Source organism: Schistocerca gregaria, chromosome 8, assembly GCF_023897955.1.
Source record: "Schistocerca gregaria isolate iqSchGreg1 chromosome 8, iqSchGreg1.2, whole genome shotgun sequence".
NCBI lineage: Eukaryota > Metazoa > Arthropoda > Insecta > Orthoptera > Acrididae > Schistocerca > Schistocerca gregaria.
Window position 1 is genome coordinate 309443408 of NC_064927.1, and position 14598 is coordinate 309458005.

The 14598-nt window shown below is 43.5% G+C and overlaps 1 protein-coding gene across 1 annotated transcript in view; it reads right to left on the reverse strand.

Moving 5' to 3' along the window:
• Positions 1 to 14598, reverse strand: part of LOC126284317 (serine/arginine repetitive matrix protein 1-like) — a 385100-nt gene that overhangs the window by 306795 nt on the left and 63707 nt on the right.

Here is a 14598-nt window from a genome sequence, read left to right on the forward strand (position 1 = left end):
ATTGCCTTCAACCAGACAATCGTCGGAGACGTGTTTGGAGGCAACCCGGTCAGGCTGAACGCCTTAAACACACTGTACAGCGAGTGCAGCAATGTGGAGGCTCCCTGATGGTTTGGGGTGGCATTATCTGGAGCCGACGTACGCCGCTGGTCGTCAGGGAAGGCGTTGTAACAGCTGTACGATAAGTGAGTACCATCCTCCGGCCGATAATGCAACCATATCGGCAGCATATTGGCGAGGCATTCGTCTTCATGGACGACAATTCGCGTCCCCACCATGCATATCTTGTGAATGCCTTCTTTTAGGATAACAACATCGCTCGACTAGACTGGCAGTCAGAAACCCTATGGAACATGTCTGGGATAGATTGGAAAGGGCTGTTTATGGACGACGTGACCAACCAACCACTCTGAGGGATCTACGCTGAATCGCCGTTGAGAAGTGGGAGACGCTGGACCAACACTGCCTTGCTGAACTTATGGATAGTATGTCACGACGAATACAGGCATGCATCAATGCAAGAGGACGTGCTACTGGGTTAGAGGTACCGGTGAGTACAGCAGTATGTATCACCACCTCTGAAGGTCTCGCTGTTTGTTGATACAGCATGCAATGTGTGGTTTTCATGAGCAATAAGAAGGGCGGAAATTTTCTGTACTCGTTCCAGAACTCTAGGAACCGAGGTGATGCAAAACTTTTTTCGATTTGTGTGTTCTAGCAATGTCATTCCTGACAATCTCAAAGCCTGTCTGCTCCCTACGTGTAAGAAAATCGTCTTTACGCCATCCGACGTTCTCCGCAAGCACGAAGAACTGCACAGATATCCAACAACGTACTATAGACAGAGCACGTGAATGAAGCTGAGAAGGTAAGACCGAAGCCGACAGATTTACACTTCCAGAAGTAGAAAAAATTAGCTCTGATTAAACTGTCATGCTTGGATATGATGCTAGAAGGCTTGTCAAGTAAACTGGGTTAATAGCCTGTCTTTCGGAAGTGTACTGCTTAGTCATGAACACTTAGCTGCGTCACTATTTGCTACGTTTGTAGTTTAATCGTAACGGCATCTAATTAACTACATCTTTCTGCTACAACAAAAAATAGAAAATAAAAATTAAGATGTATATGAAAGTATCATTAACAGGGACTCCCCCAGAATAGTCGTTTATAATACCTGCTGTAAATGTCCTGTACACTTAACCTTAGGCAAAAATTTTACGATTTTAAATTATCCTTCTTCTTTCGCTGATATTGTGAAGTGCTTAAAAGAATTGTTAAATCGTATAGCGCAACATTTTCTTTGTACTGAACACATTTTTTATAGTGAATTTCATATATTTACACAGTCAAATGTTTTACGAAGAGTCACTGTACGGCTTCATAAACGCAGTTTTATGCTTTGCCCTTAGTGTTCAGCTGTGTTAAAATGATAATGATGTGGGTGATTCGCAGTCCCCTGATACTGAAATTTTAATACGTGCGCAGACTAGGTATCGAGAACAGAACTTCAGCAACTGAAGTACGAATACACATCTTTGAGGTTTGACGCTCTATATGCAAAAGGTTTTAAATCTAAAAGTTTTTCCGCTAGTACCGTCATCATAACAGTCCACTAAAATTCTGTAGCTGACGGTTACACCGCATAGGGCCAAAGAGTGTTGGAAGTTCATATACTTCCACGAGCATTGTCAATTCGACTCATACCTTTCTCAGTGTAAGGCCGCGTCATTATAAAACACTAAAACAACTATGTCATTGACTTTTCGACCGTCTTTGTAGCGATTCTCCGCAGTTTAGCAACCATGCGCATTTTATTTAAAAACCGAAGGGTCTTATTTGTACAGGTAGAAAGAAATTAGTACTCTGGCGTCACGTATCGCTTTAGCAGAGCGATGTGTAACGCTATGTCTATCTGCCCGCCGACCGACTTTCACGAACTATAAGCGATGTCATGCTTTAACACAGTGGTCAAAATAAATGTTCCATATTGCAGAAACTTTAAAAATTGAACATTGTGATCCAGAAACATGTTATGCTATCAATACATTGGTTTGTTGGTAATATTATTGTAGCAGAACCAGTCCATGTTTCTACCTTGAGGGGGCAGTATGTGCAGTCTATGACAACGGTATCACCTGTAAACATTGCAGAGCTTGTGTATCATTACAAGTGTTGTGTTGCTTCAGGATGGTTTGGAAAACAATAACGTACGATCAGTGGCTTCCTATAGTCACACCTATCGGGCAGCGAATGAAACAGGTCGCAGTGAATGTCGCTGTGAGTCAAAGTAATGTCTCTGGAACATGGAACAAGTTTCTAGCGACAGGATCAGTTGAGGATCGTCACACCACTGACAGCAGAAGAAAAACGACAGGTGTGCAGGACTGATATCTGGCTGTTTCTTGTATTTCACCAAAATTTTCACATCTTGGACAAGGAACCTTGTGGAAATTGGCGCCTCAATTGTACAGAGAGTCTAACGCTATATTACAGTCAGCTATTAGGATGGATGTAGATTGCAGTAGTTTCAGCAGAGGTGAAGAACGAGGGAAGGAAGTTTAGAATCTATCAACTGCCGACAATGAGTCATTAGAGGTGGAGTAGAAGCTCGGAGTAAGGAGAGATGGGGAAGGAAATCGGCCGTGCCCTTTAAGAAGAACTACCCTTACGTGATTTAACGAAATCGAGCACAATCTGGGCGGCGGAAAGAGAATTCGAACTGTCGTCGTTCTTCTTAAACACATGGATGCTAGTCACCAGGGCACAACACAGGCTAGCAAGGAGAGCTGTTTCAAACGGTCTGCACGAAACAAAGACCACAATTCCGACAACATTCACGCTAGGTAAAGACTGCAAAAACAATCTGCTTATTCCCAATCCGAACAAGACTAATGTTCTGGACTACTACCCCTAAGCAGCTCTGTAGAAAAAAACGTACACTGAGGTGACAAATGTCATGGAATAGCGATATGCGCATACACAGATGGCGGTAGTATCGCTTACACAATAAAAGGGCAGTGCATTGGCGGAGCCGTCATTTGTACTCATGCGATTCATGTGAAAAGTTTCGGACTCGATTATGGCCGTACGACGGGAATTAACAGACTTTTTGACTCGGAATAGTAGCTGGAGCTAGAGGCATGGGACCTTCCACTTCGGAAATCGCCAGGGAATTCAATATTAGGGAATTCAGTAATCCGACATCAAGAGTGTGAAGGGTGTGCCGAGAATACCAAATTTCAGGCATTACCTCTCACTACGGACAACGCAGTAGCTAGCGGCCTTCGCTTAACGACCAACAGAAGTGGCCTTTGCGTAGGGTTGTCAGTGCTAATAGACAAACAACATTGCGTAAAATAACATCAGACTCATCGTGGGACATACAGCGAACGTATCCGTTAGGGCAGTGCTGCGAAATTTGGCGTTAATGGACTGTGGCAAGAGAGAACCGACGAGGGAAGCCTTTGGTTACAGCACGACATCGCCTGCAGCGCCTCTCCTGGGCACGTGACCATGCCGGTTGGACCCTAGACGACTGGAAAACCGTGGTCTGGTCAGATGAGTCCAGATTTCAGTTGGTAAGAGCTGATGGTAGGGTTAGAGAGTGGCGCATACCACACCAAGCCATGCACCCAAATTGTCAACAAGGCACTGTGCAAGTTGGTGACTCCATAATGGTGTGGGCTACATTTGAATTGAATGGACTTGGTTTTCTGGTCCAACTGAACAGATCATTGATTGGAAATGGTGTTGTGACCGTAGAAAATTTTAATTTTATTCTTGCTTTAGTGACCATAATAAGAGTCCGGGCTCCATAGGCAAACAGCCAGCCGACATTAAGAAATTATCCAGCAGGACGTAGGGACAAGATAACTGGCGGAGGCTGCCAAGTATGGCTTGTTGATCAAATAACTTAGTATTTGACTTCCTGCCAGAGGAAGCAGCATGAATCAAACTTGCGCAATGGAAGACGCAAACACCAAGGCGATAATACAGCAAGAGAGAGTGTCAGTCATCTACATCTACATCTACATAACTACTCTGCAATTCACATTTAAGTGCTTGGCAGAGGGTTCATCGAACCACAATCATACTATCTCTCTATTATTCCACTCCCGAACAGCGAGCGGGAAAAACGAACACCTAAACCTTTCTGTTCGAATTTCTCTTATTTCATTTTGATGATCATTCCTACCTATGTAGGTTGGGCTCAACAAAATATTTTCGCATTCGGAAGAGAAAGTTGGTGACTGAAATTTCGTAAAAAGGTCTCGCCGCGACGAAAAACGTCTATGCTGTAATGACTTCCATCCCAATTCGTGTATCATATCTGATACACTCTCTCCCCTATAACGTGATAATACAAAACGAGCTGCCCTTTTTTGCACCCTTTCGATGTCCTCCGTCAATCCCACCTGGTAAGGATCCCACACCGCGCAGCAATATTCTAAAAAAGGACGAACGAGTGTAGTGTAAGCTGTCTCTTTAGTGGACTTGTTGCATCTTCTAAGTGTCCTGCCAATGAAACGCAACCTTTGGCTCGCCTTCCCGACAATATTATCTATGTGGTCCTTCCAACTGAAGTTGCTCGTAATTTTAACACCCAGGTACTTAGTTGAATTGACAGCCTTGAGAATTGTACTATTTATCGAGTAATCGAATTCCAACGGATTTCTTTTGGAACTCATGTGGATCATCTCACACTTTTCGTTATTTAGCGTCAACTGCCACCTGACACACCATACAGCAATCTTTTCTAAATCGCTTTGCAACTGATACTGGTCTTCGGATGACCTTACTAGACGGTAAATTGCCGCATCATCTGCGAACAATCTAACAGAACGGAAAAGACTCGTGTGGAACCAAATGAAGTTGGGTGCAGCTACAAACGAAAGTGTGGTGTGGAACTGAAGGTATTCTTGCGCAAGCCGACCAATTAGAAACCAGAGTGTCGTGTGGAACCATAGGCATTCTTGTGCAATCCGATCACTTAGAAATGAAAGGGTCGTGTGAAACAAATTAACTCGTGTGCACCCAAGTACATGAGAAACATTTATAACTAACCCATTGTCGTTAACGTCCCGATTGCGCTAAGCAGTTCGCACTTTCTCCATTCTGGTATAGTGCGGCTGTGCCGGTAGGCGACAATGGTTTTGTTCGGCTGGTTGGAGACCATTTGCAGCTAATCATGGAATTCTTGTTCCCAAACAACCATAGAATTTTTATGCATGACAATGCACCATGTCACAGGGCTACGATTGTTCGCAATTTGTGTAAAGACCATTCAGATCGCCCGACATGAATCCCATCGAATATTTATAGGACGTGATCGACAGGTCAGCTCGTGCACAACATGCTGCAAGAGGGAAGACTTTGATTATGAACGCCTATAGAGACAGCAGGGCTCAACATTTCTGCAGGGGCCTTCTAACAGCTTGTTGAGTCCAGTTGAGTTGCTGCGCTACGCCGAGCAAAAGGACGTCGGACAAGATATTTGGAGGTATCCCATAACTTCTGTCACGTTAATATATGTCAGATTACTCTGCGTTACTGACCCGTGTGTAAAAGGTTCAGGATGGCCGGAATACATTCTTGCGACAGTCGCAATTCTTTTCCACTGTCATTTGCGCACGTTCCCGCGGAACAGCTCCAGATTCTCATACCGGTGACCCAGCCAGCGACACTCTGAACGACCCTCTCGCTCTTCCTTCTCCGCCCCCATCCCCTCTCTCTCGCGGTACGGCTCAGAACAAAGGAAACAGTTCGCCCGCTGTACTGCATCCGCAGAAATCCACCACTGACACGACAGTGGCCGTGGCTCGCTTCCTCCAGCACGCGTGGCGCGGTAGCACGTGGTGGCGGCTGCAGCGGCGGCGGCCGCGACGCAGCAGTCTGCCCTTGCGGAAGGTCAGTGCGGCGCTGCGACACTCAAGGACAGCAGCGGCCGGCAGCGGGCGCCGTCAGCTGGTCACAGGCGAGGGCGGGGGCGCTGCTCCACATACCCTTCCTCGTCTGCGAAATCCTCCGCGCTTCATTTCGAGGCTCGAGCCACCTTCTGCACGAGCGGATTTCTCCTCCCAATCGACCCCCCTTCAATGCGAGCGACTTTCTTATGTCAGTCGCCTGGTCGTGACGAGTGAGCCTACTTCAGCGCCCCTGCCGCTCTGTTCCTGTACTCGCCTGTCACGAATGGTTGATTTCATTCACAAGTGAGCACCACAATTGCTGCACAGCCCCTGAACATTGAAAGTAAGGTTGCTAGTGACTATCCTTTTTTACAACAAACAAAAAAAGATCAATGTACATTAACAGAATTCATGAAAAACAACTATATTACAGCCACTTCCAGTCAGACTGTTTGTCAGTAGATTGCGACTGTTTGAAGAACATGAAAAGGTTTTCCAAAGACTTATCAGTCACAGAATGTGTTCATCTACATCTACGTGATTACTCTACTATTCACAGTAAAGTGCCTGGCAGAGGGTTAAATGAACCACCTTCAAGCTGTCTCTCTACCGTTCCCTCTCGAACGGCACGCTGAAAAAACGAGCACTTAAATTTTTCTATGCGAGCCCCGATTTCTCTTCTTTTATCGTGATGATCACTTCTCCTTATCTAGGTGGGTGCCAACAGAATGTTCTCTCAATCGGAGGAAAAAACTGGTGATTGAAATTTCATGGCAAGATCCCGTCGCAACGAAAAACGCCTTTGTTTCAATGATTGCCACTCCAATTCACGTATTATGTCTGACACTATCTCCTCTATATTCGCGATAATGCAAAACCAGCAGCCCTTCTCTGTACTTTTTCGATGTGATCCGTCAGTCCCACATGATGCGGATCCCACACCGCACAGCAGTAGTCCAAAATAGGGCGGACAAGCGTAGTGTAAGCAGTCTCTTTAGTAGACCTGTTGCACCTTCTAAGTGTTCCGCCAATGAATCGCAGTCTTTGGTTTGCTCTACCCACAACATTATCTATGTGATCGTGCCAATTTAGGGTATTTGTAATTGTAATCCCTAAATATTTAGTTGAATTTAGAGCCTTCAGATTTGTGTAACTTACCGCGTAATCGAAATTTAGCTGATTTCTTTTAGTAATCATGTGAATAACTTCACACATTTTCCTTATTCAGGGTCAATTGCCACTTTTCGCACCACACAGGTATCTTATCTAAATCATTTTGCAAGTCATTTTGATCATCAGATGGCTTTACAAGACGGTAAATGACAGCATCATCTGCAAACAATCTAAGATGGCTACTCAGATTGTCTCCTATGTCTTTAATATAAATAAGGAACAATAGAGGGCCTATAATACTTCCTTGGGGAACACCGGTTCAAATTATTCAAATGGCTCTGAGCACTATGGGACTCAACTGCTGTGGTCATTAGTACCCTAGAACTTAGAACTACTTAAACCTAACTAACCTAAGGACATCACACATCCATGCCCGAAACAGGATTCGAACCTGCGACCGTAGCAGTCGCACGGTTCCGGACTGCGCGCCTAGAACCGCGAGACCACCGCGGCTGGCTGGGGAACACCGGATAATACTTCTGTTCTACTCGATCACTTTCCGTCTATTACTACGAACTGTGACCTTTCTCACAGGCAATCACGAATCCACTCGCACAACTGAGGCGATATTCCACAGGCACGCAGATTGGTTAGAAGACGCTTCTGAGAAACGGTGTCGAAAGCCTTCTGTAAATCTAAAAATATGGAATCAATCTGACATCCCCTGTCGATAGCACGTATTACTTCATGACTATGAAGAGCTAGTTGTGTTTCAGAGGAACGATATTTTCGGAAACCGTGCTATGTGTCAATAAATCGTTTTCTTCGAGGAACTTCAAAATGTTCGAATACAGTATATGTTCCAAAACCCTACTGCAAATCGACGTTAGTAATATAGGCATGTAATTCAGCGGATTACTCCTACTTCCCTTTTTGGGTATTGGTGTGACTTGAGCAATTTTCCAGACTTAAAATTATTTAAGGAAGCAATATGTTTTGGAGTGTAAACCTCATCCTCAGGCTTCAGTGGAAATACAAAAACATTTAACAGAGGTACACGTCAAATATTAAAATTGTTATGTACAGTCTCGGTATGAGCTGCGATCGTTTTCGTTTCTGTGTTTTGACGAAAGACAAATACATGATGGATGTTCTTCACAATGTTCGTATGGTAAATTCTCCACACCATTGAGAACTGAAAGAATAGGAAAATGTCGATCTAACATTTCAAAACATCTACATTTATTTGCTCGATAAAAGTATGCCCGTACTAACGAATCAAACAATATTAAGAAGACAGAAAATGGTGAGTTTTTACTTTATCTCTTGTGTCTGGAATTCTTTTGAAGTGCCAAATAACTTCTAAAATTATTTTTCTTGTTGAAAAGATCGAACGTTTTCACTGTTCAGACAATTTTCATAAAACAAAAATGTTTTCTTTTGATGTTCTACTTGTAAGCTTTTTGTTTGACCAGGTATTGTAAAACGTAAATATCTTTCAGATATTTCGACTCTTCTGTTGAAGAAAAGTGATAGGAAAAGTTCCAAGCCGCCGTACATCCTTTTCAGTGTGTCCACAGAAGAAAGAGAGTTACAGAATAAAGACTAAGAAGAGGTAGAAGCACAGAATCCATTACTATTACATAAGGGTTTAATCTGCGAGAATAGGTTAACTCCTCATGTTAGCATTCCTTTACTTTTGCACAGCCTCAGTGGGCAGCTTACTCAAGATTTTATAACTCCACACTCGCCACAATCGATTCATAGCTCGCATCGCTGTTCCACTTGCGGCGTGGTTGGCGGCTATTTACACCCAAGCATGTGATGGGCTCCCATGAAATGCCGATTTCCACCATAAGGTCGCTCGAGTAAAGCGGGCTTTAGATATATCTGGTGATATAAGGAAGCAGCCTGGCATTTCAAGGCTGTGAAGGAGTAGTTGAAAAATGGTGCAAAGTGTGGCACAAGCACAATATTGATGGACAACAAGTGGGATCTGTCGTAGGAACCAGGGAAGTGTCCCTAATAAACACCGTGTACACTGGTGCTTTTAAATGAGGAGTACGTAAGCATTGACTGTGCCTGCCCATACTTGGACTGATAATTTACCTTGGTGGCTCTTCAAAACTGTTACATAGGAATTATCGTCGTCCCAGACATGGCTATTGAAACTGTTTAACTTTCCATCTTTGGTGAACATGCTTCATCCGTGAAACTGATTTTCGCTTGTAACTTTAGACTCGATTGCGTCCCCAGTCGTACCTCAAATCGATACATTTAGCCTTCTCCGTCATTCCTGAAAGTATGTAACATCATCATGGGATCAGCCTGTATGAAGTAGGTGGTCTTTTGTGCATATTCTCTGAAATTGTAATCATTTTCGTAACCAACCACGGAGTACACTGCAGGCAATTTAGACATTGTAGTGCTAAGGGCCTTAGTGTACAAAGGATGAAGATAGAAAAACCTTTGAATCTTAAACCGTGTATAACGTCCAGCTGACGTCAATGTCACTGGAGACGGAGAAAACATGGCTGGAAACTTCTACGGATTTTATTAACACTTCGCTTGAAATTCACCTTCCCGAAAAAACGTTACTGTAGGGGGTGAGGTCCGTTACCAGTTAGATCTGTGATATGGTAGACATCCCTCATGCTTGCAGTCCTACGCTGTCTGGAGCAAATTTCCAGTGATTCCTAAATAAATCTTTGATAAGAAATACCAACAGGTTTATTTGTTGTAGAAAGTGTATTGTACACAGTGGAGTTTATTTTGAAGCATAATGAAAAACAACTACTCCTAAATACAGCTAGGTCTTACAGTAGCAGGATAATAATCAGAGGATGAGCTTTATACATTCGTAGTTTTTTTCCCTTAACAGAATTAAGACAGAAATTGATCGGCCACCTCACTCGTCAAGAAGAATCCAAGGTAAGAAATTAAAATGATTGACCGGATCCGTAACATTTTACTCAGAAATACTAGAACTTGTTAGAGGTCATGGGAAAACTGCAGTTAAAGTTTAAGTTGCACGTGTTTATGGCCTGTTATTTGGTTTTCCCGTTTACTCCTCGGTAAATGACACGCGCAATTACTTGGGCGTATCCATTAGGAATAATTTATACAGAGTCTGTGATATAAGATGACGTGACGAAGCTGGGAGACGTTTGGTCCACCTGGCGAATGTGCTTTAAAAGGCACGCTGCTTTTTTTATAAGTTACTAACAGTTTGCAGTCTTGCTATTTGGTTTCAGCAGAGAGAAAAAGTGGCTAATAAATCTGCTAATCGGATCAGGACTGGACTTTTCAAAATAACATGTAAGCACTAGTCATATATTTTCGTTGCACACCTGCATTAGTGAGAGCTTGATGATACACCTTGAAACTGCTTTTAATTTCTCCCGGATCCCCTGCTTTAAAAATATTACTAACAACATCACTGAATAAAAAGCTGGTAAGTCTGTCGACGTACGTCATATTGAAACTGTGCAACTAAGGAGCTTCTCAGAACGAGATTCATATTTTTCCTCCATCAGCATACTATAAACTTGGCATGTGAATATTCGTCTGATGCATCTAAAGCACGTATTTTATGAACGTTTATAAAGTTGAAATGAAAAAGGTTGGAAACTTTATACACCTTCCAATTACACTGGATCGCCTTTTCGCAAGGCGGACCGCTGAGAGACATGCAGGGAAAGATTAAGTGAGGCCCTGGCAGGTACCGACAAGGTGCGGAGCCGTGGCCAGCTGCTCTAGGTTTCTCGTTTGACGATCCGTGTCGCAAACGGCCCGATCGAAGTGGTCAAACAGATTCTCGGTTGGATTTAAATCCAGGGAGTTAAGTGCAAGGGATATTGGAAATTTGCGGTGAGTTCATATGGGACCAAACTGCTGAGGTCATCGGTCCCATTACTTAATCTAACTTCAACTAACTTACGCTACTGAAAACACACATACCCATGCCCGGGTGAGGACTCGAACCTCCTACGGATGGAGCCGCGCGAACCGTGACAATGCCTCTGAGTGAGACAATGCCTCTGAGTGAGACCCTGCGGCTACACCGCGCGGCAGTGGCCAGAGGATTACGGTAAACTCATCCTGATGTTCGTCGAACCACATACGTAACTGTGAGATATATGACACTTTGCATTGTCCTGCTAGTAAATACCATCGTGCCGAAGAAAACCAAATTGCATGTATGAATGGACATGGTTCAAATGGCTCCAAGCACTATGAGACTTCACATCTGAGGTCATCAGTCCCCTAGACTTACGTAACTAACCTAAGGACACCACCCATATCCATGCCCGAGGCAGGATTCGAACATGCGACCGGAGCAGCAGCGCGGTTCCGGACGGAAGCACCTAGAACCGCTCGGCCACAGCGGTCGACAATGGACATGGTCCCCAACGGGAGATTTGTGTTGATCTATTGTGCCTTTCAGAATGACAATTCGCCCTGTGAATGCCACGAGAACGTTCTCCAGCTTTATGACGTTTCACATCGTATACTTCAACGGACATCTGTCCAGAGGAGCATAAAGCTAGATACAACTGTAAAAGGCCACCTTCCCCCACTATGCACGTGTAGTTGCGGCATTGGCGCGCAAATTCCGGCCTTCGTCGCCGATGAACAGTAGTCAGCAGGGGTGTATGAAATTTGCGCCTGCTGCAGAGGCACATACACAGCGATGATGATGAGGTCCCAATACTTCGAGGAGCGTCCGGGACGATGCGGGAGACCCGCACCGCCGTACTAGGCAAGGTCCCAGTGGAGGTCGTTTACCATTGCATTCCTCCGACCGTAATGCGAATGAATGATGATGATGATGATGAAGACACAACAACACCCAGTCATCTAGAGGCAGGAAAAATCCCTGACCCCGTCGAGAATCAAACCTGGGATCCGGTGCGCGGCAAGCGAGAACGCTACCGCAAGACCACGTGCTGCGGATCCATATACAGTAGTGTACCCTGAATGGTCGTTGATGAGACACTGTTGGTAGCCCCTGTGGTTCATCTGGGCGATTAGTTGCTCAACTGTTGCACATATCTTCGCCATGCACGTAATACTTTAACCACAGCGTCATCCGAACAGTTTCCAGACTTAGCTGTTTCAGAAATGCTTCAACCTTAGGCCAGAAAGCCTTTTGGATGTCAGACAAATTTCTCCTTTGCCGCATCACGACAGTTACGGCACTGTTTTCCGCTTCCCCCCACACTCTTTATACATTCGCCACTGCCAACGCGGCAACCGGCCCTCTGTGAGCAGTTATTGCACGTTGACGTAGAACATACGTTTCCAAGAAGACTTAACAGACTAACCGCCTGGGTAGAGAGCGCTCGCGGTAAAATGGGTTGACAGACATGGTGTAGCGCAGCTGAGTCGCAAACCGCGCGCTGTCTTCAGAAGTGTGGCTAGAGTTGCTATGTACCAAAACTACGGTTCGGTACACTGTATAACTCACGTAGTAAATGGTAGGATTACCGTTAGTATTGATGGAATTGGTGAAGGAAGAAACATAAATGAGTGTAACAGAAAAACTGGGAGCCGACTGTTTTTTGTGGCTTGTTTTGCACATAATTAGAACCTCATTTCATTTAATGTTAGCCCATTAAGTATTTTATACCCTTACAGAATATTAGTTTTATTTTATACGAAAAATTTGTTGGTCTCGTAGCTTCTGCACTTTTATGTAACTAAAAGAATTACTTTCGACACAAGTACAGTTTCCATGCACAAATATAAAATATTTATGTAATTATTGTAATTTTCTACTCAATAGAATGCTCTTCATCATAATCAAATGTAAGAGTTTCCTGTTATTATTGATAAATGCAAAATGAGCTTATTAATAACACAAATATGTTTTATATCAGGTCGAAAAATTAATGAAGCAGTGTTTGATGTTTTTTGCTGCACGGTTCTTTTCATTTTACCTTTTCGTTGAAGAAATATTTTGTAGCCCTATATGATCAATCTGCAACGTTTTTTTTTTTTTTAATTTTTGGTACAACATCCCTCTGTTTCACATTACAAATCAACAATTTTCGAATAAAACCTGAATTAAACGTGGGCAGTTTCATTTCTGCTATAAATACTGTTAATTCTTAAGTAACAGACAGAAGGATAACTATGTAGAACAAAAATGTTCCGTAGGTTATACTGCCCTTTATTTACCCTCACTCAGTTTCTTCGCAGTTCACCACTTCCAGTTTTTAGGAGAAATTAGTTAAGACACCGATCACATCGTAAAGAAAGCAATAGTTATGAAGTAACGGCCTATAGATTTGCAACACACCTAACGTACATTCTTAACTGACCATAGCTAGTAGGGAAACTGCTGTAGTCTGCGCTTTCTTATGGTTGTTACGATGGCCTACGGTAGTTTTACAACTCTTGGAACGGCCGTGTGTTAAGTTGGTGGTAGCCTTAAACGCCAGCTTATATACTTAATCGCTCAATACTTAAAATGGAGAGCAGCATTTTGAAATCGCTGAAAAGCAACGTTGCGGCTGGATCAGAAACTTAAAGCGTAGGTCAAACATAACGCTAGCAATTCATACCACGTCAATGCAGGATGCCTCTCTACAGTCAAAACTTAATAGATCTGCAGTGTGACAGGCAGCTGCTTGATAGGTTTTGTAAATTATTCACGACTTCACAAGTTCAAAGGTACCATTCTGTCAGTGTTTGGGTCTACAAGTTAAAGCTAACAATAATTTTCCACAGTGAAGAGAAATAATTCTATCCACAAAAGGTCATTGACAGACTTTAATTTAAAATCTAATCTTCGGATTGGTTGTACTCAGAAAGTGACCGAGTGAGGTGGCGCAGTGGTTAGCACACTGGACTCGCATTCGGAAGGACGACGATTCAATCCCGCGTCCGCCCATCCTGATTTAAGTTTTCCGTGATTTTCCTAAATCACTCCAGGCAAATGCCGGGATGGTTCCTTTGAAAGGGTGCGGCCGACTTCCTTCCCCATCCTTCCCTAATCCGATGATCACCCAGAAAGTGATACCAGACATTGACGCTTTAGTAAAAACAAAAATAAGTTTTATTCACTGACATCCAGTGTTTCTATGGTTGCCGTATGAATAAAACAGTCACGAAAAGCAAATTGATGTCAATTAAAACTTCGTCCGATAACGACGTTCGTCGTAAGGCTGCGTAGTTTAAGAAATATCATTTTCATACTTAGGTGCCCCATGTTCTTCAACTCATTATTATATTATTAGAAATTAAAAGAAATTTAATTTTCATTTCATTGTCATTTCCGGAGAATGTGACAGTCTTGTTGTTGTTGCGGTCTTCAGTCCTGAGACTGGTCTGATGCAGCTCTCCATGTCACTGTATCCTGTGCAAGCCTCTTCATCTCCCAGTACCTACTGCAACCTACATCCTTTTGAATCTGCTTAGTGTATTCATCTCTTGGTCTCCCTCTACGATTTTTACCCTCCACGCTGCCCTCCAATACTAAATTGGTGATCCCTTGATGCCTCAGAACATGTCCTACCAACCCATCCCTTCTTCTGGTCAAGTTGTGCCACAAACTTCTCTTCTCCCCAATCCT